This window comes from Giraffa tippelskirchi, chromosome 2 (genome assembly GCF_054371585.1).
Source record: "Giraffa tippelskirchi isolate mGirTip1 chromosome 2, T2T-mGirTip1v1.2.pri, whole genome shotgun sequence".
Classification (NCBI taxonomy): domain Eukaryota; kingdom Metazoa; phylum Chordata; class Mammalia; order Artiodactyla; family Giraffidae; genus Giraffa; species Giraffa tippelskirchi.
In genome coordinates, this window is record NC_137276.1 from 75,238,662 (window position 1) to 75,264,825 (window position 26,164).

At 39.0% G+C, this 26,164-nt stretch overlaps 1 long non-coding RNA gene and 1 pseudogene across 2 annotated transcripts in view; one reads left to right on the forward strand and one right to left on the reverse strand.

Moving 5' to 3' along the window:
* LOC145537975 (uncharacterized) overlaps window positions 1-26,164 on the reverse strand; it is a 42,695-nt gene that overhangs the window by 11,642 nt on the left and 4,889 nt on the right. The window lies entirely within an intron of this gene.
* Window positions 436-24,688, forward strand: LOC145538250 (ferritin heavy chain pseudogene; annotated as a pseudogene). The gene is made up of 2 exons (XR_014076739.1): window positions 436-459; window positions 21,354-24,688. The product of XR_014076739.1 is annotated as a ferritin heavy chain pseudogene (transcript).

Genomic DNA, 26,164 nt, shown 5'->3' on the forward strand with positions numbered 1-26,164 from the left:
TTCAACCTGGTAAGCAAAGAGCACCCTCTGAATGTCCTATTTTTAAGAGTGAACTGTGCAGAAGGGATCTTAATTTCAGAATATTCAAGTTCAAATCATGAGTCATCTTCTCCATTTCAATCACAATTCTGGTATACGTTTTGTTGGCTAAAATGAATATTTCTTACTGTAGGAAAAAAAAATAATCTAAGCAAATTGGCACACTCACTTGCAAAAACTTAAACCAAACACATTTTGGTACCAACATAAACAGGCCTCACCCAATTTTGCAGTGTCTTTCAAGACAACAAAATGGCTTTTCTTAAAACTCCCTTAACCATATTATGAATATATCACATATCACAAATCCATACTACATTATTTTGATTGTAAGAAGCCAGTCCAAATATTTAATGTGGATAATTCTGAAGAGCAAAACTCTCTGTAGGGAGCAACATGATGACCAGAGCTGCCTGCCAGGTAGGATCCCAGCTGTGAAACTAAATCCAATCCCCATGTGACCTCCAGAATGTTCTTTCCCCTTTCAGCTTTTAGTTGTTCAGTGGCTCTCTAGTACCTTCAGCAGAAAGGACAGACCAACAAGCCCTTCCAAGGCCTGAATTCCTCTTTTCTCATTAGCTTTATATTTATCTCCATATAGAACTACTTCAAGTTTCCTGTATGTGTCTTTTTATTTTATATTGGGTTGAACAAAAAAATCCACTTTTCCTTATGGAAAAACCTGAACCCAGTATCATCCTGGTTTTGGTCAAAATGCAAAATAGCCTCCCAATTCTCACCCATTCTTTCTTCCTCCTCTGACTTGCCCTGCCTCTTCAAAACAAGGTGTAGTCACACAATTCCACTCCCAAGTATACACACCTGAATGTTTATAGCAGCTTTATTCATAATAGCCAAAAAGTGAAAACAAACCATTTCTACATAGGCTGATAAATAGATCAACTAAATGGGAAATGCCTATACAATGGAATATTACTTGGTACTAAATAGGAATGAAATACTAACACGTGCTACAACATGGATGAATCTTGAAAACACTACACAAAGCGAAAGAAGCCAGACACAAATATTGTAAGATTTCATTTACATTAAATAGTCAGAATAGGCAAATCTCTAGAGATAGAAAGCATGTTAGTGACTGCCTAGGGATGGAAGAGTTGGAGGAAATAGGAAGTAACTGCTAATGCTTACAGAATTAATTTGGGGTGAGGTAACAAAAATGTTCTAAAACTGATTGTAGTAATGGTTGCATATCTCTATGAGTAAACTAAAAGCCATTGAATTGTGTAGTTTAAATGAGTGAACTGTGTGGTATATAAATTGTCTCTCAATAAAGTAATGCTCAAAATTCTCCAAGCTAGGCTTCAGCAATACATGAACCATGAACTTCCAGATGTTCAAGCTGGTTTTAGAAAAGGCAGAGGAACCAGAGATCAAACAAATTACCAACATCCGCCGGATCATCGAAAAAGCACAAGAGTTCCAGAAAAACATCTATTTCTGCTTTACTGACTATGCCAAAGCCTTAGACTGTGCGGATCGCAATCAACTGTGGAAAATTCTGAAAGAGATGGGAATACCAGATCATCAGACCTGTCTCTTGAGAAACCTGTATGCAGGTCAGGAAGCAACAGTTAGAACTGGGCGTGGAACAACAGAATGGTTTCAAATAGGAAAAGGAGTACATCAAGGCTATATATTGTCACCCTGCCTATTTAACTTCTATGCAGAGTACATCATGAGAAACGATGGGCTGGAAGAAACACAAGCTGGAATCAAGATTGCCGGGAGAAATATCAATAACCTCAGATATGCAGATGACAACACCCTTATGGCAGAATGCGAAGAAGAACAAAAGAGCCTCTTGATGAAAGTGAAAGAAGAGAGGGGAAAAGTTGGCTTAAAGCTCAACATTCAGAAAACTAAGATCATGGCATCTGGTCCCATCACTTCATGGGAAATAGATGGGTAAATAGTGGAAACAGTGTTAGACTTTATTTTGGGGAGCTCCAAAATCACTGCTGATGGTGATTGCAGCCATGAAATTAAAAGACGCTTACTCCTTGGAAGGAAGGTTATGACCAACCTAGATAGCATACTTAAAAGCAGAGACATTACTTTGTCAACAAAGGTCCGTCTAGTCAAGGCTATGGTTTTTCCAGTGGTCATGTATGGATGTGAGAGTTGGACAATGAAAAAAGCTGAGCGCCGAAGAATTGATGCTTTTGAACTGTGATATTGGAGAAGACTCTTGAGAGTCCCTTGGACTGTAAGAAGATCCAACCAGTCCATCCTAAAGGAGATCAGTCCTGGGTGTTCATCGGAAGGACTGATGTTGAAGCTGAAACTCCAATACTTTGGCCACCTCATGTGAAGAGTTGACTCATTGGAAAAGACCCTAATGCTGGGAAGGATTGGGGGCAGGAGGAGAAGGGGACGACAGAGGATTAGATGGTTGGATGGCATCACCAACTCGATGGACAAGGGTTTGGGTAGACTCCGGGAGTTGGTGATGGACAGGGAGGCCTGCGTGCTGCGATTCATGGGGTCACAAAGAGTCAGACACGACTGAGTGACTGAACTGAACTGAAAGTTGTCATTAAAACAGTGCTAAAAAAATAAATAAATAAATAAATAAATAAATAAAACAGTGCTCACAGAAGGATAAATTAGGAATTTGGAATTAACATATACACACTACTGTATAAAAAACAGGTAATTAACAAGAATTTACTGTATAGCACAGGGAACTCTACTCAATACTCTGTGGTAACCTATATGGGAAAATAATCTGAAAAAGAATAGATATGTGTATGCTGTTGTTGTTGTGGCTGTCATGTCCGACTCTTTGGTGACCCCATGGATTGTAGCCCACCAAGCTCCTCTGTCCATGGAATTTTCCAGGCAAGAATACTGGAGTGAGTTGCCATTTCCTTCTCCAGGGGATCTTCCCAACCCAGGGACTGAACCCCTGCATCTCCTGCATTGGCAGGCAGATTCTTTACCACTGAACCACCAGGAAAGCCCAGGTATAGGCTGTCGCTGCTAAGTCGCATCAGTCATGTCCGACTTTGTGCAACCCCATATACAGCAGCCCAACAGGTTCCCCCGTTCCTGGGATTGTCCAGGCAAGAACACTGGAGTGGGTTGCCATTTCCTTCTCCAATGCATGAAAGTGAAAAGTGAAAGTGAAGTCGCTCAGTCATGCCCGACTCTTTGCGACCCCATGGACTGCAGCCTACCAGGCTCCTCCATCCATGGGATTTTCCAGGCAAGAGTACTGGAGTAGGGTGCCATTGCCTTCTCCAAAGCCCAGGTATATGGAGATGGATAATTAAAATCACTTAGCTGTATACCTGAAAATAACACAACATTGTAAGTCAACTATCCTCCAATATAAAAAACTTTTTTAAATAAGACAGTGTTCAAGGAAATTCCAACATTTCCCAAGATAAGTATACTATCATATGACTTTGCAATTAGACACATTCTTAAGCGCTATGTCATTCAGTAGAACTGTTTCTCAAAGACAGAAGCTGCACATATTTGTCTCATTATGATCAAGTGGAATTTTTTTGTTTGGTCTAAAGTCACAATGTTCTTAAAAAGTTTTAAATTAGTTGATGACATTTTAAAGATCTGGATATTTTATATAAAAATCCGTTTTGCTAACCTACCTTACAGAAATTCATAGAGCCTAATTATGAGATTTGACCAAAGCCTTTAAATCTGGAGAGCCCTCTCCAACTTGCCACAGTCTTTACCCCTCCTTATTGTCTCATATTTATCTCACTTTACTAATTAATGCTACCTGAATAAGGTATCATAATGAATCTATAAACAACAATTACCACTGGGCACAAACCATGTTCTATTCATCTTTGCATTCCTGTGGTACCTGAACAGTACCTGATAGGTAGCATGGGCACAATAAATAACCTTGAATTATTACCTCTCTAACATTATAAGTGAGTGGTGTTCTAGAGCATGTTTCTGTACCTCCTCCCCTCTTTTTTCTTCATTTTACCAGCTAATAAATTCTCAGAGCACCACCTTGCATTGGACTCTTGGTTGAAATCAGTTCAACCAAGTTCAAATCGTAGCCTTCCAGAGAAACAAAGGGAAGTAAGATCTTACTCACAAAACCATCAGCAAATGGTACCAAAAACTATTAACAAAATGCAAGCGTGGTATACAGATTATAGAGACGTATTTCTCCGCCCCCATCCCAAATAGATTCAAGCTGAATAAGCTTTAGAAAAAGTACATATATATGAACTCTTAAGATCTTACTAACTTTGATTACCCAACGAAGACTGGAATGGTCCAGTCTGAAACTGATATATGAATTTTCTAGGAGGGTGTATTTTGCCAAGTAAATTTAACAACATAAATAAAACTTATAGGAGTTTGTTTAACCTACTTATCAGGAAAGAAAAAAAATTAAGAGCTTTATTAATGCTATTATTGCTTATATGCAAATTATACTGACTAAAACGAATCTTCAGTTACTTAAAATACTTCCAATAAGACCCCCTGAAGCATTTTATTAGCACCTGGTACTGACTACAGTGACAATATACTGAACTCTGAGTCAAGCTTTCACTGGTTCACTGGTGGTGCAGAAAAGTAGCCCACTTTTATATACAGAGTTATATTAATCACATACATATATTGAAGTATAATTAGTCATGTAGGTACTGTACATAAATATAAGCTAAATCTTTCATCTGCTAATAATATAATAATGCTTTATCTTTCTAATTTTTAAATATTCATACTCATAGAAAATTAGAAGAAAAAATATTAAATTTTTAATAATCCCAACAACCCAAAGACTAATATTTAATATTTTAGTATCTTTCCTTATAGTCTTATTTTTGTTTATTTTTGCATAATTTTAATCACAAACTAAATCACTTTTGCACATTGCTTCCAAGTCTAAATTATAACTCAAAATTTTTAATGGCTGCTTAATACTTCATTGTGTGTGTGTATCCATATTTACCATAACTATTTCCCTATTATTGAACATTTAAGTTATATCTTATTTTTCAGATTTATTAAGAATCATTCAGTAAAAAATGTTTTTTCACATTTCAAGTTATGTCCTGAGACTAAATTCCCTCAAAGTAGAATTACATTGTTAGCATCTTCATCTGTGTTTACCTAAGTTCCATGAAGGCTGGATTGATTTCTCTTCCTACCAGTTGTGTAGGTTCACCACTCCTTTCTCAGCGAAGATTGTTTTCTTCTGGAGTCTTCTCAACTGTGATGGATGGGGCTGGCTGCAGACAGTCTGCAGAAGTCAGAGAAGAATGTCCTTGGTGCCGCATCATTTGCTTTTCACCCCCGTCCACGCAGCCGCCTTGAGCTACCTCTGTGCTGTTCCCGGTACCCTCTCCCCCTGCAGGCCTCTAGTACCTCTGCTTCTCTACCTGATTCCCTACTGGACCTGTGTACTCCAGTAGGGAGTTAACTGCTGGAGCTACTTTTTTTTTTTAATCTAGAAATACATACAAGGGAAGGTATGCTCATCTTAAAGAGGATCTCCATCTGCTACAAGAAGCTACAAGGCTGATGGAAGACCTTTGGGGTAACCAGGAACTTCCTGGGGCCCTTGAATCTGACCTTGTAGAGGCTTCTGGCCTGTTTTGAAAGAACTGTTTTGGAGGAAAAAGAAAGAAAGAACTGCTTTAGTTTCAATGACCTTTATTTATTTGTCCTGGTTGTAAAAGTAATATATGCTATTAAAAATCTGAAAAATACCATCTCCAAAAGAATTAAGAAAAAAACCAAAAAACCAAAATCACCAGGATTGCATCACCAGCTCAGTGCATTTAGTTAGAAGCCTCTGTACCCTCATCTTGAGCCCCCATGGCATCAGCAGCCCAAGGGAGACGCTAGGTCCTGCCTGTTCATTTTTGATCAGCTCCCAGAAATTTGTACTTAACCAGGTCTCCAGAACTGGAACCAGAAATGGTGGTTTTATCTCATCTTAGCTCAGAGGGCTTTTGAAAGCCTAGACTAGCAGTTTCTGTCCTTGTCACTTAGAGGATAGCATGCTTCCTGTCTGTGTTCCAAATCCAGTGGTGTTTCCTGGAATTCAATTGCCTTCCTCTCTCTGCAGAGGAAGTGAACAGCTTAGAAACCTAGGCTGTCCAGAAGGGGAACTCAATTATTGGCATAAACATCTTTATACTGCTTCCCATGAGTGTAATTATCAAATACCTTCCGTTTTGCTTCTTATTTTTAGTACTTCTTGTCAGATATTTGACTCAGGTTAACTTTCTGACCTTTTCTTTTTCTTTAATTTTTATTGGAGTTTAGTTGACAATGTTGTGTTAGTTTCTGCTGTACAGCAAAGTGAATCAGTTGTATACATACATGTATCCACTCTTTTTAAGATTCTTTTACCATATAGGTCATTGCAGAATACTGAGAAGTATTCAGTATATACAGTATATGCTGTACAGTAGGTTCTCATTAGTTATGTTTTATATATATATTTTATATATAGCAGTGTGCATATGTCAATCTCAAACTTTCTGACCTTTTCGTTTGTAACTTAGTTTTCCTTGGACTCAGCTTTCAAAGTAATTTGTCCTTGAGAGACAGTATGGTGCAGTGGTTAAGACAGTATGGTGCAGTATGGTTCAATTCAGTAATGCTACTTCTGGGAACATATCCCACAGATAGATCTGCACACATAGGAAATTAATATGTGCCCAATCCTTATTGCAGCATTTATATTATTATCTTATTCATTATAATCATGTATTATAGTATAATGGTATATTTTAATTAAGGATCATAATAGAATAACGTAAGTATATCTTATTATACTCTATTTTATTGATATTATTATTATTGATATTGATATTATTATTATTGATATTTACTATAGTATTAATTTTATTATTTTGTTATAATTATATATGATAATGGTATATTATACTATGGTATGTTATATATAAGTATCTATTGGTATGGTAATATATGTATAATTTAATTATATTATGATATGTTATATATAAGTATATATTATTCTAGTCTATATTATTATTATTATTGTTACTATAGCAAAAGATTTAGAAATAACCAAAATATCCATTAGTAAAAGACTGGTTAAATAATTACATCAACATAATGGAATATTATATAGATGTTTTAGAAGTGAGCAAGTCCTCTACATACTGATATAGTAGATATTTAACACTATACAGAAGATACATAATTCATATTATATGAAAGTGGATTTTTTATAATATGTGATCTATATTATATATTCATAATGCACCATATATAAGTGTTTTATATACATATATATATATATATGTATATATATATATATATGAGTAAGGCAGCTTGGAGAGAGGTTAAGAGCACAGACTCTGGAGCCAAACTACCTAAGTCAGAAGCTTGTCTCCACCTCTTTCTATCTGTGTGATCTTGGGCAAGTCACTTAACCTCTCTGTGCCTTGATATAATCATCTATCAAACAGAAATAATAATAGTACTTATCTCATTGAGTCGGTAAGAGTATTAAATGAGTTAATATGCACAAATGCTTAGAACTGGGCCTGTCACACAGCAGAGAAGAACCACATAAGTGTTAGTTACTTTTATATTCCATTAAGTGAAAACAGCAAAGTTTGGAGGTATATAATATGCTACATTTAGCATATTATAAAGAAATGAGAGAATATAAGAAGCCCTATTTGCATTTGCTTTTCTTTGCACAGAGCAGCATCAGAAAGATATTTATGGGAGGAAGGAGAGTGGTGTTAGACATAGATAGGAGAAATTTTTAAGTGCAGATCTTTGAATGTCCTTCTGACTTTTTGAGCCTCATGGATTCAATGCCTATTCAAAAAAAATACATTGTTAGTTGTTTTTTTTTAAAAAAAAAAGGAGTATGAACTTCAGATTCATGAGAGTCTGGACTCTGGCTCCACCACTCACTAGCTCCAAAGCCTGGAACAAAATTACAAAATTTATGACTTCACCAAGGCTGAGATTTCTTTCTCCATAAAAATCATACCCATCAGTAATTGAGATACACCAGTAACATGTCTGATATAAGGCAGGCCCATGACATGTGTTCAGGAAGTGTTAAGGGCCCCTGATTACACTTGCTCTTCACTTCCACTTTCTTCCAGGTGTCCCCAAAGACACTGATTCTCCTCCTCCAGCTGCTGGCATTCCAGAACTAGAGATCAAATTACATGGGGATGGAAGAGGAAGACCAGACTCAGGGGTGAAATTACAGCAGGGTTCAGATCCCAGCTAAAAGGATTATTACCAACAGCATGGACTTCAGCAAGTGGCCTCAGTTTCTTCATTTATAAAACAGAGCCCATAACAATGTATCCATCTTGTAGGGTTGTTGGGAGAACTAAAAATGATATTTGTGAAGCACCCAGCTTAGCACAGAGGAGGCGCTGCATCCATGGAAGTGATTGTGAAGCAGAGGGTTGGAGAGGCTGGGAGAGATGGGGAATGGCTTTTATTCTCAGCTCCTGCTCCTCCAGTGTTGTCGGTGGCTTAACTATTGAAGGTCGATTACTAAGTCTTGCCCTCTTTAGCCTCCTGGGGAACCAAGAGTATCTGGGTTAAGTGGTCACATTATCATTCTCAGTGATGCAAACAAGGTAGATGAGTTCTCAAAAACTCTATACTCTGATGAACCACAAACAAGAAAGCATAGAGAGTTAGGATCGTGTTTCTGGGGTAATGCCAGAGTGAAATGATTATGAAGGTAAATTGGGGAGCTCAGGTCATTGGTTTAGGGTTTGACTATGCTTTTTTCATACTGAAGATGTCCTAGTCTCCAGTTTTTTGAAAGATTGAGGACTTCAGACATGATTTTCATCTAAGGATGGGGAAGGGACAGGTCAAGTTAGAAGGCCATTTAAATCCTGTCTCCAAAGAGACACATGAAAAGATGTTCAGCATTGCTAATTATTACAGAAATGCAAATCAAAACTACAATGAGATATCACCTCACACTAGCCAGAATGGCTATCATCAAGAATTCACAAACAATAAATACTAGAGAGGGTGTGGAGAGAAGGGAACCCTCCTATACTCTTAGTGGGAGTGTAAATTGGTACAAACACTATGGAGAACAGCATGGTTTCCTTAAAAAACTAATGATAGAACTTCCATATGACCCTGCAATCCCACTCCTGGGCAAATATCCAGAGACAAACATGTTCCAAAGGGTTACATGCACCCCAATGTTCACTGCAACACTGTTTACAATAGCCAAGACATTGAAGTAACCTAAATGCCCATTGTCCATCTACAGAGGAATGGATAAAGAAGATGTGGTACATAAACACAATGGAATGTTATTCAGCCATTACAAAGTGTGAAATAATGCCACTTACAGCAACATGGATAAACCTAGAGACTGTCATACCAAGTGAAGTAAGACTGAGAAGGAGAAATATTGCATGACAACCCTTCTATGCTAATGCTAATGCTAAGTCACTTCAGTCGTGTCCGACTCTGTGCGACCCCATGGACAGCAGCCCACCAGGCTCCTCTGTCCACGGGGTTCTCCAGGCAAGAATACTGGAGTGGGTTGCCATTTCCTTCTCTAACCCTTCTATGAGGAAATCTAAAAAGACATGATAAAAATGAATTTACTCACAAAACAGAAAGAGACTCACAGACTTAGAGAACAAACTTATGATTACCCAGGTGGGTGGTGGGGGGAGGATGGAGAGAAAGGATAGTTAAGGAATTTAGGATGGACATGTACACAAAGGACCTACTAAAGCGCACATGACACTCTGCTCAATGTTATGTGGCAGCATTGATGCGAGGGGAGCATGGGGAAGAATGAATATAGGCGTATGTATGGCTGAGTCCTTTTGGCACTGTTCACCTGAAACTATCATAACGTTGTTTGTTAACAGCTATACCTGAATACAAAATAAAAAGTTAATAAACAAATAAATAAATCCTGTCTCCACTTTTTCCTGGGCCTGGTCTCTCAACTGATGTAGTAGCAATTGGGCTGCAAGGTGGCTACTTCTCAAATTTCTGATACCGGGATCCCACTGCTCAATTTAGCATTAACCATAATATTGATGTGATGTCATTGCACAATATGATTTTTATGTCTTTGTGGACTTTTTATTTTTTTTACTTTTCCCCTTGCTGAGAGCCATGTGCAGCTCCATGTATCATGGAGTCAGGTTTTTACTATCCTGAACGTGAAAGGTCACAATTTTGGCAAGATGTGGATAAGCAAAACCCCATGTGTGTCTATAAAACTAAATAGTAATTCCAAAGTATCTCTTAGCATGAGCCTGGGATGTTTCCCAGGTTTTAAAATGTATAATTTAAAATTCATGATCCTTTTGAGAAAAAATGCAGGAAAGTCAAATAAATCTTCTCTTTTATACACACATACCTCAGAGAAAGCAGAATTTTATGTCAATAACTGCAGGTGGTGATGTAACAGTATTACAATAGCCCCTATAAATTCTGGAGTTTTCCAACTGTGCTCTGAGCAAAGGCTCTGAGTCTCTGCAAATTCTGTTCTTTCTCCCTGGAGTACCCTTTCCCTTCCTCCCTGCTTACACCTAATTCACCTGAAAATTTTCTAATTTTCTTTTAGTTAAAAAGAGACAATCCTTTCTCTGGGAAGAGGTCTTTCTGTTATCTAAGACTGGTTAGTTGACCCTCCACTGTGCTCTCTCAGCTACCTGAGTCTTTATGAAATGATTTAAATAATCTTTACCATACTATTTAACGTTCTTTTTTGCCCTTGACTTCATAGGCACAGAAATGGTTGAAAAATAATCCTTGGTTTTAATGCATTATCATTGCTGGTTTATACTTAACCCTGTTTTATAATCATGTTTTTATTTATTTTATTTTTGGCCACTGCAGAGCATATGAGATCTTAGCTCTTGGACCAGGGATCTAACTCATGCCCCCTGTAGTGGAAGCCCAGAGTCTCAATACTGGACCACCAGGGAAGTCCAATACGTGTTTTGTTTTATCTCTTTACTTATTTGTAACCATATCACCTAGTAGAAATATAATGGAAGATACGTAAGTAGCTTTAAGTTTTCTAGTAGCTCTATTTAAAAAAGTATAAAGTGACAACGGAAATTAATTTTAATAATATATTGTTTAACCTAATACAGCCAAAAGATTATCACTCCAACAAATAATCAATACAAACATTACTAATGAGATATTTACATTTGTTTGTTTTTCCATATGAAGCCTTCAAAACTTGGTTTGTATCTTACATTTAAAGCATATATTAATTGTTTCTAGTCATATTTCAGATGATCAATAATTATACATGGCCAGTGGCTACCATATTGGACAGCACAGATTTATAATATAGCCAAATTCCACACACACATGAATAAAAACAAGAACTAAAATACTGCCAATAACTTATGTCTATCTATAGATGCTTCCCTCATCTTGCTTTTTGTCAACTGCTCTGTTGGTCCAGCTAGAGGTTAAGTTCATGGAGGATGTATTAATATATTATATAGATGTTTATGTTCATGGTCTTCTCAAAGTGTGATCCCTAGACACGGAATTCCCAAGACACTTTCGGTTCAAAGTGTTTTTATATTAAGATGTCATTTGCCTTTTTCATAGGCTGACATTTGCACAAATCATGAAAGCAACGGTGTGTAAAACTGCTGGCACCTTAGCATAAATCAATGTAGTAGCCCCACATAGTACAGTATTACTATACCATACTGGTAGTCCTTGTAATCATCAATGCCATGCACTGTTGGTTTTTTTTTTAAAAAAGAAAAGTTTCACTTTAAAAGTCCTTAAGCATTAAAATGTATTTAATTTCATTAAATCTTGACCCTTTAATGCTCATCTTTTTAATATTCTGTGTAAGTGATGATATGCATAAAGCACTTCTGCTGCACATAGACGTGCAAGTGCTGTCCCAAAAAAGCATTTGTGCAACTGTTTCAGCTATGAACTGAGCTAGTGGCTTTTTTTCATATAACACCATTTTGACTTGAAAGAACAACTGACAAACCATGATCATTCAAAATTGAGACTTCAGTGGACATTTTCTCAAAATAAACAAAGTAAACCTAGCACTTCAGAGAAAACAACTTGTAATATTTATTGCCAATAATTAAAATTTGAGCTTTCAAATGAAGACTCCAATGTTGGAAAATTTGTATCTACCACTGTGAACTTCACAGCTTCTCAATATCTAAACACTTTTCAGAAGAAGTTAGGGGGATATTAACAAATGTGAAAAAATTTTTGGTTGCTATATAAAGAAGTGGCAACATTTAGAACACAGGTATAGCTCAGGGTGCCAATATTTTCCAAATGACCAGCATATAATGTTAACAAAATCATGCATGGGTAACAGATCCAATCAAAGTACACGATAAACCAGAATTTTAACCTAACAGAGAACAAAATGTTCATTGATGTGGTTTCAGGTTTTATACTGCAAATACCTTTAAGAAATTATACTCATTGGGTTTTAGTATAGTAGCAAAGATTATCCAAAATCAACTGAAAAGTCTACTAAGATACTCCTTCCTTTCCCAATTGTGTACATATGTTTTTCTTTTCCTTCATATACTTTAAGCAAAAAACATACTGTAAAAAATTGAATCCATATTGCAAGCAGATATGAAAATTCAGCTGCTCTCTATTAAGCCAGACATTAAAGAGATTTTCAAAAATGTATAGGAGTGACATTCTATTCATTTTTATGCTTGGGAAAATAGTTATTTTTCACAAAATGTATATTATTCATGTTTCCACGTAACAGGTTCATTATTATTATTTTAAAATAATAAGTCAATATTTTTAAATTTCTGTTTTAATTTCTACTACAGTAAATATTGATAGACATAATGAAAATAAACAAAAGCTCTTTGAGACCCTCAATAAATTTTAAGAAGGTAAAGTATTTCTGAGATGAGACCAGAAGTTTAAGAACCACTAGCCCAGCACATTTCCTATTATATTATACTATATTTTGCTTACATATTATATTTCACTTAGATATTATATATTACATGTGTTAATATATTTTTATAGTTTTCATATTATGTTTACTATTATCTTAATAAGTGATCGAAGTTAACACCAGTGATGGGACAAATCAACATTATGTGCTTTCCATGTAATGTATTGAGAGAGACACAACATCATTTCTATGGTATTCTTAACAAAAATGACATCCTGAATCTAATCATAAAGTAATATCAGACAAACCCAAACATTGACATTCTACCAAATATTTTACTTGTATTTTTTTAAAATATCAATATAAAAAAACAAAACTAACAAAAACAAAGCAAAACCAAGAAATGGTTTCAATTAAAACTAACCTAAAGAGATATGACAACAGAATGCTACCTAAATCTGGGGGTAATATTGACAGCAATTGGAAAAACCTGAACAAATTCTGTAGATAAGAAAATAATAGTCAATGTTAATTTCTTGATCTAGCTCATTGCACAGCGATTATGTCAGAGAATGTTCTTGTTTTTAAGAAATACACAGTTAAAGGGGGAAAGGTATCACTTTTGTTATTGACTCAGATGGTTCAGAAAACAATATGAGAGGGTGGAGAAGAGAAAAGAGCAAACGTGGTAAAATACTAATATCTGGAATTTGGGAAAAGGAAGTTCAGAAATTCCTTGCCTATTTTTGTCATCTGGTGGCTCAGACAGTAAAGAATCTGCCTGCAATGTGGAAGACCCTGGTTCAATTCCTGGGTCAGGAAGATCCCCTGGAGAAGAAACTGGAAACCCACTCCGGCATCCTTGCCTGGAGAATCCCATGGACAGAGGAGCCTGGCAGGCTATATGTAGTCCATGGAGTAGTAAAGATTCGGACAAAACTGAGCAACTAACACACACATGGTTGTCATTCAGTCACTCAGTTGTGTCTGACTCTTTGCAACCCCATGGACTACAGCACGCCAGGCTTCCCTGTCCTTTACCATCTCCAGGAGCTTGCTCAAACTCAAGTCCATTGAGTGGGTGATGCCATCCAACCATCCTCTCTCAGTCATCCCCTTCTCCTCCTGCCTTCAATCTTTCCCAGCATCAGGGTCTTTTCCAGTGAGTCAGTCCTTCACGTCAGGTGGCCAAAGTATTGGAGCTTCAGCATCAGTCCTTCCAGTGAATATTCAGGGCTGATTTCCTTTAGGATAGACTTTGATCTCCTTGCTGTCCAAGGGACTCTCAAGAGTCTTCTCCAACACCACAGTTCTAAATCATCAATTCTTTGGTGCTCAGCCTTCTTTATGGTCCAACTTTAGTTCAACTTTTCTGTTAATCCAAAATCATGTCAAAACGAGGAGTTAAACGGAAAAGATTTACTCAACAAATACAAAAGTGGATCATTTTCTAGATACTCCACTTTCTTTAGTTTCTGGATTTAGATGTAAGAAGGATTAAATGGAGGAAAAATTAAAAGTCTCTTACAGATACAGAGAACAGACTTGTGGTTGCCACGGGGGGTGGGAGTTAGGGGAGGGAGGGATTGGGAGTTTGGGATTAGCAGATGCAAACTAGTATATATAGGATGGATAAACAACAAGGTCATACTGTATAGCACAGGAAACTATATTCAATATCCTGTGATAAACTGTAATGGAAATAATATGAAAATGAATATATATATGTATGTATGTATGTAGGTGTGTGTGTGTATATATATATATATATATATATATATATATATATATATATATATAACTGAGTCATTTTGCTATTCAGCAGAAATTAACACAACATTGTAAATTGAATACATTCCATAAAAATTTTTTAAAAACTACAAAAATCAAAAAGTCTCTTAATGATTATTATATCCTTAATTTGCTTTAACGATGTGTGCTAAAAGTACCTCCCAAATTTACCTCTTCTGTCATTTTTTCTTAAAAGGGCCTTTGGACCCCAGAAATTGAGGTTTTCATTACATGCTGCTGCTGCTGCTAAGTCGCTTCAGTCGTGTCCGACTTTGTGTGACCCCAAAGACGACAGCCCACCAGGCTCCCCCGTCCCTGGGATTCTCCAGGCAAGAACACTGGAACTGCAATTTATTTTGCTCCTACTTTGATGTGGAGGGAAATAGGATCGTTTGCCAGCCTTTAACACAAAATGAAGAGGAACGAGTAATTAGAGAATTACTCTTGGAAGAAATTAGAAAGGCGCTTGAGTCCCATGTTAGCTTCCACCATCAGTAGTTAGTACAGTTGGGAGGGAAGTTAATCCTCAGCGGCTCTCACTTTCAGGAGGCTCTGGACAGCAGGGCCAGGGGGTGGGACGAGGGAATCTGCGAATCTTCGTTCCACTCTTCTGGTCTGAAAGTGCATCTCTTGTGGCTTGACTGCTTTGAGGGTGAAAAAGGAGCCTAGGCTGTCTAGGATTGGCCGAAACGTGTGTGGTTAAGAGTCTAGCCCAACGGATAATCAGAAGCAGATTCTGGGAATGAGCAGAGGATTTTTTTCTTTTTAAAACAACACACCCTCCGTCTTTTCTTAATTAAATTCTGCACAGGTTGCCTCGCCCGACTCCCTCTAGTGGCCCCAAAGAAGACAGTCACGGCCGGAGGAGCCTTTGTGTTTCTGACCGTGGCTTCCCTGTTCAGACCAGAGTCATGAGAATTGGTTTCTTGTTTTAAGAGCAAGAGCCTTATAAATTAGTTAATCCAACCTAGGTTAAAGATGTTAAAATCTAGAGAGGTTAAAGAAATGTCCTGAGGGCACAGCAAATTAAAGGGGTAACCCAGGACAGGAACAGCAGTCAACTGACTGCAGTCCCTAGCCTTTCCCAGAACAACTTGAAGAGGAGCCCCACTGGCTTCCCACATGCACGGGGAATCTCCAAAGCCATACTTAAAATACAGAGCCCTTATCTCATCACTTAGGGCCTGCAGAGTCCTGCACACCTTGCCCAACTTCCTTTCTGCCCTTCTCACAGGTTCCACGGGCTCCCACCAGTTGCTTTAGTGTAGAGCCGGCAGAACTCCGACATTAGATTGTGCATCCGTGTATCTGTTCATAGTCTGTGTTCCATGGTAGAATGTAACCTCTACAAAGACTACGTTTTCTTTCTTGCTGTTTCCCCAACAACAATCACAGCATACGTGTGTTAGATTCCCATGACTGACCTAACAAATCACAAACCTGGTAACCTAAGGCAACAGAAAATTATTCTTTTACCTTTCTGGAGGCCAGAAGTCTAAAATCAATTTCACTGAGCCAAAGTCAAGGTTTTGGCAAAGCCCACACTCCCATCCAGGGGCTGTATGGGAGAATCAGTTCTTTTTCTTGCAGTCTCTGGTGGCTGGTGGCAGTTCTTAGCTTGCAACTCTATCATCCAATCTTCAAGGCCATCTTTAAATCTCTCTGTGTCCTTCTCATAAGGATACTTGCGATGACCATTCAGGACCCATCCAGACAATCCAAGTTAGTCTCTTTGCAAGGCAGAAAATTGAGGTTCCTGAAGACTTAGTGATGGTCCTGGTCAGACAAGTAGGAGTCACAGACATAGGTTTGAACCCAGGCAGTCTGACTCCAGGGCCCCTCCACTATCCTGTACAGGAGTCTGATGGCACTTGTGCTTTTATAGTTCCTGCTTTACAGTTAAGCCCAATTAACTATCCTGAGTCCTATTCTAGACTGCGGGGATACAAGGAGATCTAGGGTCAATCCTTATTCTCCAGGATATATCCATTTATGTGGAAAGAAAAGGCATAAAGTCAGAGAATGGTTACCCTTGTGTGGCAAAGTGACTAAAAGAGCGTGAAAGGGCTTCTGGGAGCCTGTAATGTAGTTTCTTGCCCTGGTGCTGGCTACAATAGTGTGTGAAACAGTTTGGAAAAGTTCATCACTGTACCCTTGTAATTTATGTACTTTTGTCAGTGTGTACTATATTTTGAAAAAGACCAAATGAAGGCATAAAGTCAGGGCTCTAGGAAATGTCAAGAGAGGCAGTCTCTCCCACAGCGCTGGATGTCTAGGCCATTTCTTAGCCTTCTCACTAACTACCTGACTAATAAAGGGCTGTGAGGTAGGAGGTAAGGAAGTGAGGATATTCCAGGGTCTTTCCTATCAAAATTCCCAAGGTCAGCCCACCTCAAATTCAGTTTGGCTGTAAAGCAGAAATGAACAGACATTTTAAAGTAACATTTAAAATGTTGCCAATAAGGATTAACCCTCCTCCCCAAAGAAATCTGTTAATGACATAAACTTTGAAAATCTTAGGCTAAACAAATTTTGATCCCTTTTTGACTGCAGGACTTATCAGCCTTTAATATATTAACATGAAATGTAAGACTATCCCTGAGTCAGGAAGATTCCCTGGAGTAGGAAATGGCAACCCCCTCCAGTAGTCTTGCCTGGAAAATTCCATGGACAAAGGGGCCTGGCGGGCTACAGTCCATGGAGTCACAAAGAGTAGGATACGACTGAGTGACTGAGTACACATGTACACTCAAAGTTCAGTCAGTCAGTTGTGTCCGACTCTTTGCGACCCCATGGACTGCAGCACGCCAGGCCTCCCTGTCCATCACCAACTCCTGGAGCTTGCTCAAACTCATGTCCATCAAGACAGTGATGCCATCCAACCATCTCATCCTCTGTCATGCCCTTCTCTTCCCGCCTTCAATCTTTCCCAGCATCAGGGTCTTTTCTAATGAGTCAGTTCTTCACATCAGGTGGCCAAAATATTGGAGTTTCAGCTTCAACATCAGTCCTTCCAGTGAACTCTCAGGACTGATTTCCTTTAGGATGGATTGGTTGGATCTCCTTGCAGTCCAAGGGACTCTCAAGAGTCTTCTCCAACACCACAGTTCAAAAGCATCAATTCTTTGGCACTCAGCTTTCTTCACAGTCCAACTTTCACATCCATACATGACTACTGGAAAAACCATAGCTTTGACTAGACAGACCTTTGTTGGCAAAGTAATGTCGCTGCTTTTTAATATGCTGTCTAGGTTGGTCATAGCTTTTCTTCCAAGGAGTAAGCGTCTTTTAATTTCATGGCTACGATCACCATCTGCAGTGATTTTGGAGCCCCCCAAAATAAAGTCTGCCACTGTTTCCACTGTTTCCCCATCTATTTGTCATGAAGTTATGGGACCGGATGCCATGATCTTAGTTTTTTGAATGTTGAGTTTTAAGCCAACTTTTTCACTCTCCTTTTTCACTTTCATCAAGAGGATCTTTAGTCCCCTCTTGTGCACATGCAAGAGGGAGATATATTTTGCTTTTTTCACAGACTTATTTTACTGTGGAATACTTTATTTGTATTCTTAACACTTTCATGATTAATGTTCTAAGGGACAAATTTTGGGAAGTGCTATTGTAGAATCTTAATTCATAGATCCAGTTCCCCCAAAGATTGTGCAGACTGATGTTTCAAAGTATTCCCTGAAGCCTGTCTAGCTTACTCTCACTGTCCCTCCACAAGCCATAAGTGTTTCTTCAAGTGACCAAATAAAATATCCCATAACCTAAATGTCTGGATAAATGATGTGGGGCAGGGTGGGGGAGGGTCGGGCAGAAGACAGCTGGAGAGCAGAGAAGGATTGGAGTGCAAAGAGAAAGAATTACAATGACTTGAGCTCCAGATTATCCTGAAAAGTCATAAGAGTGTTTTGGTTGAACAAAATGATCATTTACTATGAAGATGCAGAGTGTTCTCTCATAAAAAAAAAAGTGGACTCTGGACTCAAGGACAAGATGGAACTGGACACTTGGATGCCACCAAGGTTTCCTCTCTGTCAGTGGTCCTCAGGATCCCCTTCATCATTCTCTCTCTCTGTAGACTTCTGATTTTGCTTCTTGGCTGGCAAGATGGAAAATATGGTGACCAACAGTTCCAGAATTTGTCTGTCATTGTCCAGTCATTAGGAAAGAGGATCAACTGACTTAATCCCAAATTCCTGAGAAAGGGATATTGGTCAGGCTGCTGGCTACTGGTAAGAACCCTGGGTGGGTCACAGAACATGCCAGTCACACCATGATTGTGGGGTATAAGGGTACAGTTTGGATGCCCATATACAGGTGGGGAGCTGGGCAGACCACCTAAAAGATGGCTGTGTTCTGCGTACAGCTGGTTTTTAAAAGCACTTTCTTTCTTTCTATAAAAATAAATAAACAGGATTTTTTTTTAATGATTTTCAGTTCTTCAGAATCATGATCCAAAGCACTAGCTCTCCTCCCCTGACCTGTAGATGTGTCCTATGGAGGGGATGCTACAGTCTGTCCTAGCCTTTTCTGAAAATCATTTCACCCAAGAAACATGAGAGATTGCATTTTTTAAAAAATGATTTGCTTCTTTCCTCTAAAATCTGAGTCCATGGAGGGAAATTTGGTTAATTAACAATATTTGTTTTGAGAAACTGGTTACTTAAAGCTTCACTGGGCAGAATTTCAGTTGTTTTCGACTATTACATCCTCCATATTTAATGCCATCGTTTCAAAAATGGATTGACTTCAGAAGTACTTTTCTCTTGCTTTGGAGATTTTGCACATTGGCCCAAATGGGTTTTTATTTTCCATTTTAATTTATACAGTATAAATACAATGTTGGACTTCTTTGGAGTTAACAGTTTCACTGTGCAGATGTTTCTTGAAAGCCTTTTCAATTCATAGTGTTGGTTTAAAAAAAATTTTTTTATTAGCCTGGCAGGCAGCCAGAAAAAAAGAAAATTCCATTTTGCATATAACTGTAAGATTTTCTTCCTTGTTCTTTCCCCACCCCCAGCCGGCTACAGGATTATTAGGATCAAAGATGCCACAGTGACATCTTGTGGTCAATTGCCAACGACACAGCAAAAAGCAATGGGATGACAGAAGTTATCTAGTTCATTCTCCCACAAGTATTTCTTGATTTATGTTATTTGCTTTTTATTTACCAGTTGGCTGAAATCACTCTAGAGTTCCAGGTTGTTTTGCTCTACGGAAACTACTCAAATTTACCCCATAGAAAGGATAAACATGCTGGGTTCTGGAAAGGAAAAGAAGGACATAACTCTTGCTTTGCCTTTTTGTTGGACTCTCTCATGCAAACAGTATTGCACAAGCTACTCAGTAATAACTCTGAAAAATACTCAAATCTTTTCCTAAAAAGAGACAAGAAACAGTGATTTTAAATGAGCTCTCATTCTTTATAATTCTAAGCTTTTAGAAACTAACAGTTTATTTAGCTTGTTTAGTATTTAGATGAAATGTATAAATAATAACCCTCCAAGGAGATCCAACCAGTCCATCCTAAAGGAGATCAGTCCTGGGTGTTCATTGGAAGGACTGATGTTGAAGCTGAAACTCCAATATTTTGGCCACCTCATACAAAGAGTTGACTCATTGGAAAAGACCCTAATGCTGGGAAGGATTGGGGGCAGGAGGAGAAGGGGATGACAGAGGATTAGATGGTTGGATGGCATCACCGACTCGATGGACATGGGTTTGGGTAAACTCCGGGAGTTGGTGATGGACAGGGAGGCCTAGCGTGCTGTGATTCATGGGGTAGCAAAGAGTCAGACACGACTGAGCGACTGAACTAACTGAACTAAAACTTTAGTTCTTCACTCAAACTAGTATCAATGGAGATTAAAAACCTGCTTGCATAATTCTTGACTTTTAAAAGATAAATGTAGCAAATAATATACACAATAAAAAAATTCTTATTGGAAGCTTTGTAAAATATACAAAAATGATGTGATACAGTGTTAAAAAAGCAAAACACCAAATTATATATCAGCTGTGATCCTATATGCACATCAGTGTGACAATCTATACAGTGTAGAAGTCTACACAAGTATGGATGCAAATGTCAATATCAAGGCCCACGTGGAGAAGGGTGTAGACACAGAAATAAGCCCAGAAAAAACACATATACTAATAAACATTTTCTGTTTCATGATACTATTGTTGTTGTTCAGTCGCTAAGTTGTGTCCAAATCTTTGAGGCCATATGGACTGCAGCAAGACAGGCTTCTTTGTCCTCCACTATCTCCTGGAGTTTGTTCAAATTCATGTCCATTGAGTTCACATACTGCTGAAGCCTAGCTTGTAGGATTTTGAGCATTATCTTGCTAACATGTGAAATGAGTGCAATTGTACAGTAGCTTGAACATTCTTTGACATTGCCCTTCTTTGGGACTGGAACAAAAACTGACCTTTTGCAGTTCTGTGTGAAAAAAAAATAATAACCAAATTTCTTCCAAACCGGAAATTAAAGCATATTATAAAACTATAGTGATAGTCTTCGCGGAGAGTCGCCACAGTTTCCTGCTTCAACAGTGCTTGAACCGAACCGGCTGCTCGTCCCCCACCCCTGCCGGCCACTCAGAGCCAGCCCTCCTCACCACCTGACAGGGCCCTCCGACCGCCCAAGGTCCCCGCCGCCACTCCAGCGCCGCCGCCGGCCACTGCCGCCTCGTCTCAGCCACCCGCCGCGACGACCGCATCCCCCTCGCAGGTGCGCGAGAACTACCACCAGCACCCAAGAGGCCTCCATCAACGGCCAGATCAACCTGGAGCTCTACACCTCCTGTGTCTACCTGCCCATGTCATACTATTTTGACCACGATGATGTGGCTTTGAAGAACTTTGCCAAATACTTTCTTCACCAATCTCATGATGAGAGGGAACATGCTGGAAACCGATGAAGCTGCAGAACCAACGAGGTGGCCGAATCTCCCTTCAGGATATCAAGAAACCAGACTGCGATGACTGGGAGAATGGGCTGAATGCAATGGAATGTGCGCTATGCTTGGAAAGAAGTGTGCATCAGTCATTACTGGAATTGCACCAACTGGCCACTGAAAAAAATGACCCCCATCTATGTAATTTCATTGAGACTCATTACCTTAATGAGCAGCTAGAAGCCATCAAAGAATTGGGTGACCACATAACCACATTGCGCAAGATGGGGGCCCCTGGATTTGGCATAGCAGAATCCATCTTTGACAAGCACACGCTGGGACACAGAGCTAAGCCTCAGGCTGACTTCCCATAGCCACAGGGGTGACTTTCCTGGTCACCAAGGCGGCGCATGCATATTTGGGTTACCTTCACCTTTTCTATAAGTTGTACCAAAACATCTACTTAAGTTCTTTCTCTACAACCATTCCTTCAAATAAAGTAATTTGGTACCCCTCAAAATAAATAAATTATAAAACTATAGTGATTTCTTTTCCCCCAAGGAAGATGCACTGTATTGGGCTGAGGTCTCAGATACCCACAGATACATAGTGGCCTTCACTCACCTTTGGCAGCAAGAGAGATTTACTTAGGATCATACTCACAACTTTAACTATCCAACTTACTATGCTTGATCTTTCCTCCAGAATTCCAAATAACAACAAAAATAACAGATTTGTTGCACACTTGGTATTCTATTTAAATGCTCACAGTAATCCTAGAATGTGAAGATGATTAATATCCTCATTTTAAAAATGCAAAAGCTGAGGCTCAGAGGGTTAAATGGCTTGTCCAGCATCACACAAGCTAAGAAGTAGAAAGGCTAACATTCTGCCACAAATGAATCAGACACCAGCATTATTTCTCTTTCTCTATATCAAGCAATTTCCAATTTTCTCTGCACTCTTCTTCAACATCCTCTTTATTTGGTTCTCTTTCTAGTGCGCCTCCTTGATTTATTAAACATTATAATTTCCTCTGGTTTCAGAGTCTACGAATTCTAGTGATTCTCAATCCTAGCTGCACATTGGACTCTCTTGAAGGGATTTTAAAATACACCCATGACCAGAGAATTCCTGGCGGTCCAGTGGTTAGGATTCAGCACTTTCACTGCTGTGGCCAGGGTTCGATTCCTGGCTGGGGAACTAAGATTCTGCAAGCCACCCAGCGAGATAGATATATCTCCATACCTATGACCAGAACTCACCCCTAGACAGTTTGTTTTCATTAGTCTGGGATGAGATCTAGGAAACAGTGTTTTCAACCACTTATCTCCACTCCAGCTTTGCACCCCTAGTGTCTAGTAGACATTCACTAAATATTTGTTACCTGAAAGAATGAATGAATGATGAAAGAATAAATGAATGAATGAACAAACTCTTGAGAGTCCCTTGGACTGAAAGGAGATCAAACAAGTCAGTCCTAAAGTAATTTAATAGTCATTGGAAAGACTGCTGCTGAAGCTGAAGCTCCAATACTTTGGCCACCTGATGCAAAGAGCTGACTCGTTGGAAAAGACCCTGATGCTGGGGAAGACTGAATGCAAAAGAAGAAGCGGGTGGCAGAGGAGGAGATGGTTAGATAGTATCACCAACTTAATGGACATGAATTTGAGCAAACTCCCGGAGATAGTGGAGGACAGGGAAGCCTGGCATGCGGCAGTCCATGGGGTTGCAAAGAAGTATACACAACTTAGTGACTGAACAACAAGATACCAAAATTGTTTTTGACGATAAAGCAAGAGCAGTTTTGAAAGCCCTAGGCTAGGTGGTAAATACAGAATTGTTTTGATCTCCTTCTGGGATTCTGGGATAGAAGGAAGCTGCATCTCTGTAACCCACTCCACTTCCACACAAAGAAAAACTATAAATAGCAGCTCTGAATCACATGAGGGTTATGTAATACAAAGTTCACAGAGCAGGCTGCCTTTATCACTCAGGCTTAAGTTGCACTGAAATGGAAACTCAGCTGATGACCTATGTATTAGTTTCTCCAAACGATAAAGTCTGCGACATTTGTCCAGACTATCTATTTCCATCACCCAGGTTTGAGGCTAGCTGCCAGGGCCCTTCTTGCCAAAGAATTCCTCCTGTCTTTCCAGATAACAAGTAGGCAATTTCAGCAAAATTATTTTTATTTGCAGAGATAAGACCAGAACTTCCCCTGATCAAATGAAAAGGCCATGAACATTAGCTTTTCAGACACTTGGGAACACTAGATCACAGCCTCCAGTGAGGAGGTAGATATAACACACTTCTGTTTATGGTTCCAGAGAGGTCACTCCTGCTTGTTTTCTGTAGAGATTTACTGATCATCTGAAATCCTTTGGTGAAACTCAAATCCACTGTACACCATTTAGTAGGGGTTTGCCATCCTCTATGAAACAATAGGGTTACCAGCCTGCCTAGGGAATGGATTCCAGCGCTACCTCTGAACACACAATTGACTCTCACTGGCTGATACGGGGGACTTTGGAATAAATGTTTCCATGAGTCAAAGGGCAAGTATTCAGTGGCAGAGACGGGTATCCACATTCTCCTTTTCTTTTTTAATGCCCAACTAGCCCTTATTTCCCAGCCTGGCTTGCAGTTAGCCATGGCCATGTGACAGTGTCCTAGCTGACGGAATGTGAGAATTGAGGTGTACCATGTTCAGACCTCTCCAGGCACTTTGCTCTGATTTTATCTGCCTTCTGGACAGTTGGTATGGAGATGCCTCCTAGGCAACTCTGGAAGCCATGGGTTGAAGGTGCTAGTCTGGGAATTGATAAGCTGAGAATTCTTGTGTGAAATTAGGTGAGGATGTTTGCAAGGGTCACCTGGCTTACCTTTACAAGGATGGGCAATTTTTCCAAATTTCATCTCAAAACACAGACACTCTATTACAAGCCAAGGCCTGAACTGGAGGAAAGGGATACTTCAAGTAAAATTCACAGTATAATATGGATGAGTCTCTGGAACAGTTGATCAAAATTGAAATTTTTCTCAAACTGTAAGTCAAGAAGATAAAAAAGAATCTTTTAAGACCTTTCTGTAATTCAAATCATAATCCACATTCCTGACCTAAGTACTTTTTGAAATATCACTGACTAGTAATTCTTTTAGTGAAACACAATTTATATTTTTCAGAAGCTGTAATGACTTCCATGATATCACTGAAGTGAGAGCAGAGGCAGAATGGGGAAAGAAGAAAATATTAATTAAACACTTAGATGAAAATGAAAAATAATCCTCAGCCTAGAAATCAACCATGGTACAGCGGAAAGGATTCCTGGGCAGAAAGCAGGCAGAGTGTTCAATGCACAGACGGTGAGTAAATAAGCAGAACTTGTTGGTGAAGTTGGTAGAATGCTCTGGAATTCTATTCCAGAGACAGAATGATCATGATAGTTGATGCTTGCTTGGCATCTATCGTCAAATGTAGATGTCTGGCAACAGAAGAGAGGGGAACTCTGTCCCCAGTCGATGCCCTTCCAACCCATGTCAGGGGCAAGGAGTGAAGGGGGTTGATAAAGCATTGTGCTTATTTGGGAAAATAAGTGAAAAGTCACTCTGGAGAAGAGCTCCAACATCAAATAAACATAAAAAGAATTCTTCAAGTATGAGGGGGGAAAGTAAGCTCTTAAAACTTAAGATCTTGGCAGGAAGGAAGGGCTTATTGAGCTAAGAAGAAATCTATCCTTCCTTTGTCTGCGTTAGAGAGATTTGGCAAAGACTGAAGGACCTTACTCAAATTTTACCACTCGCTCTAGAAACCTTGTATGAACTCCCTCCTCAGCCATCAGGCCAAATCTGAATGCAATGACTTGAAAAAGCTTCCCAAATGAGCCTTTCAGCAGTTTTATATACTGTTGAGGAAGGAGAGGGAGAGTAGCTACTATGGCTAGAGAACAAGGAAAACCAAATTCTTGACTGCCCACTGCATAGATAAAACACTATCAAGCATATGTATAGCTATGAATTAAGAAAGTATATATGTGCACTACTGCATGTAATACTAACATATTAATGTTTTCTTCTTGCACTCTATATAGGTTGTCTTATATATGTTGGACACCACCACCTTCGATCTTAATACTTGAAGAGACCTTATCTTCATAAGGGTGGCTGTAGTATCAAAAAAAGATGAAAAACAATTCTTGGCTTGGGCTTTAGCTAAGTGATACTTCTACAGGGCTGTCCCTTAGTCGTGTCTAGATTGAAAGTACAGATTGTGTGTTATCTAATAATGCTGCACCCAAGTCTGTTGCCTGAGTAACCAGAAGAATCATGTGGAAATGGAGCTCCTTGAGGGTATAACTCGTGTTTTATTTATCTTGTCCTCCACTAGGGCTAGCAGGGTGCCCTAGGACACCAAGGACATGCTGGGTCCTCAGTGAGGCTTGTTGAATTCAAACATGAGTGAGTAAATGATTGAACAATCAAATGAATGCATGACAATATTTTTAAGCTACAGGAA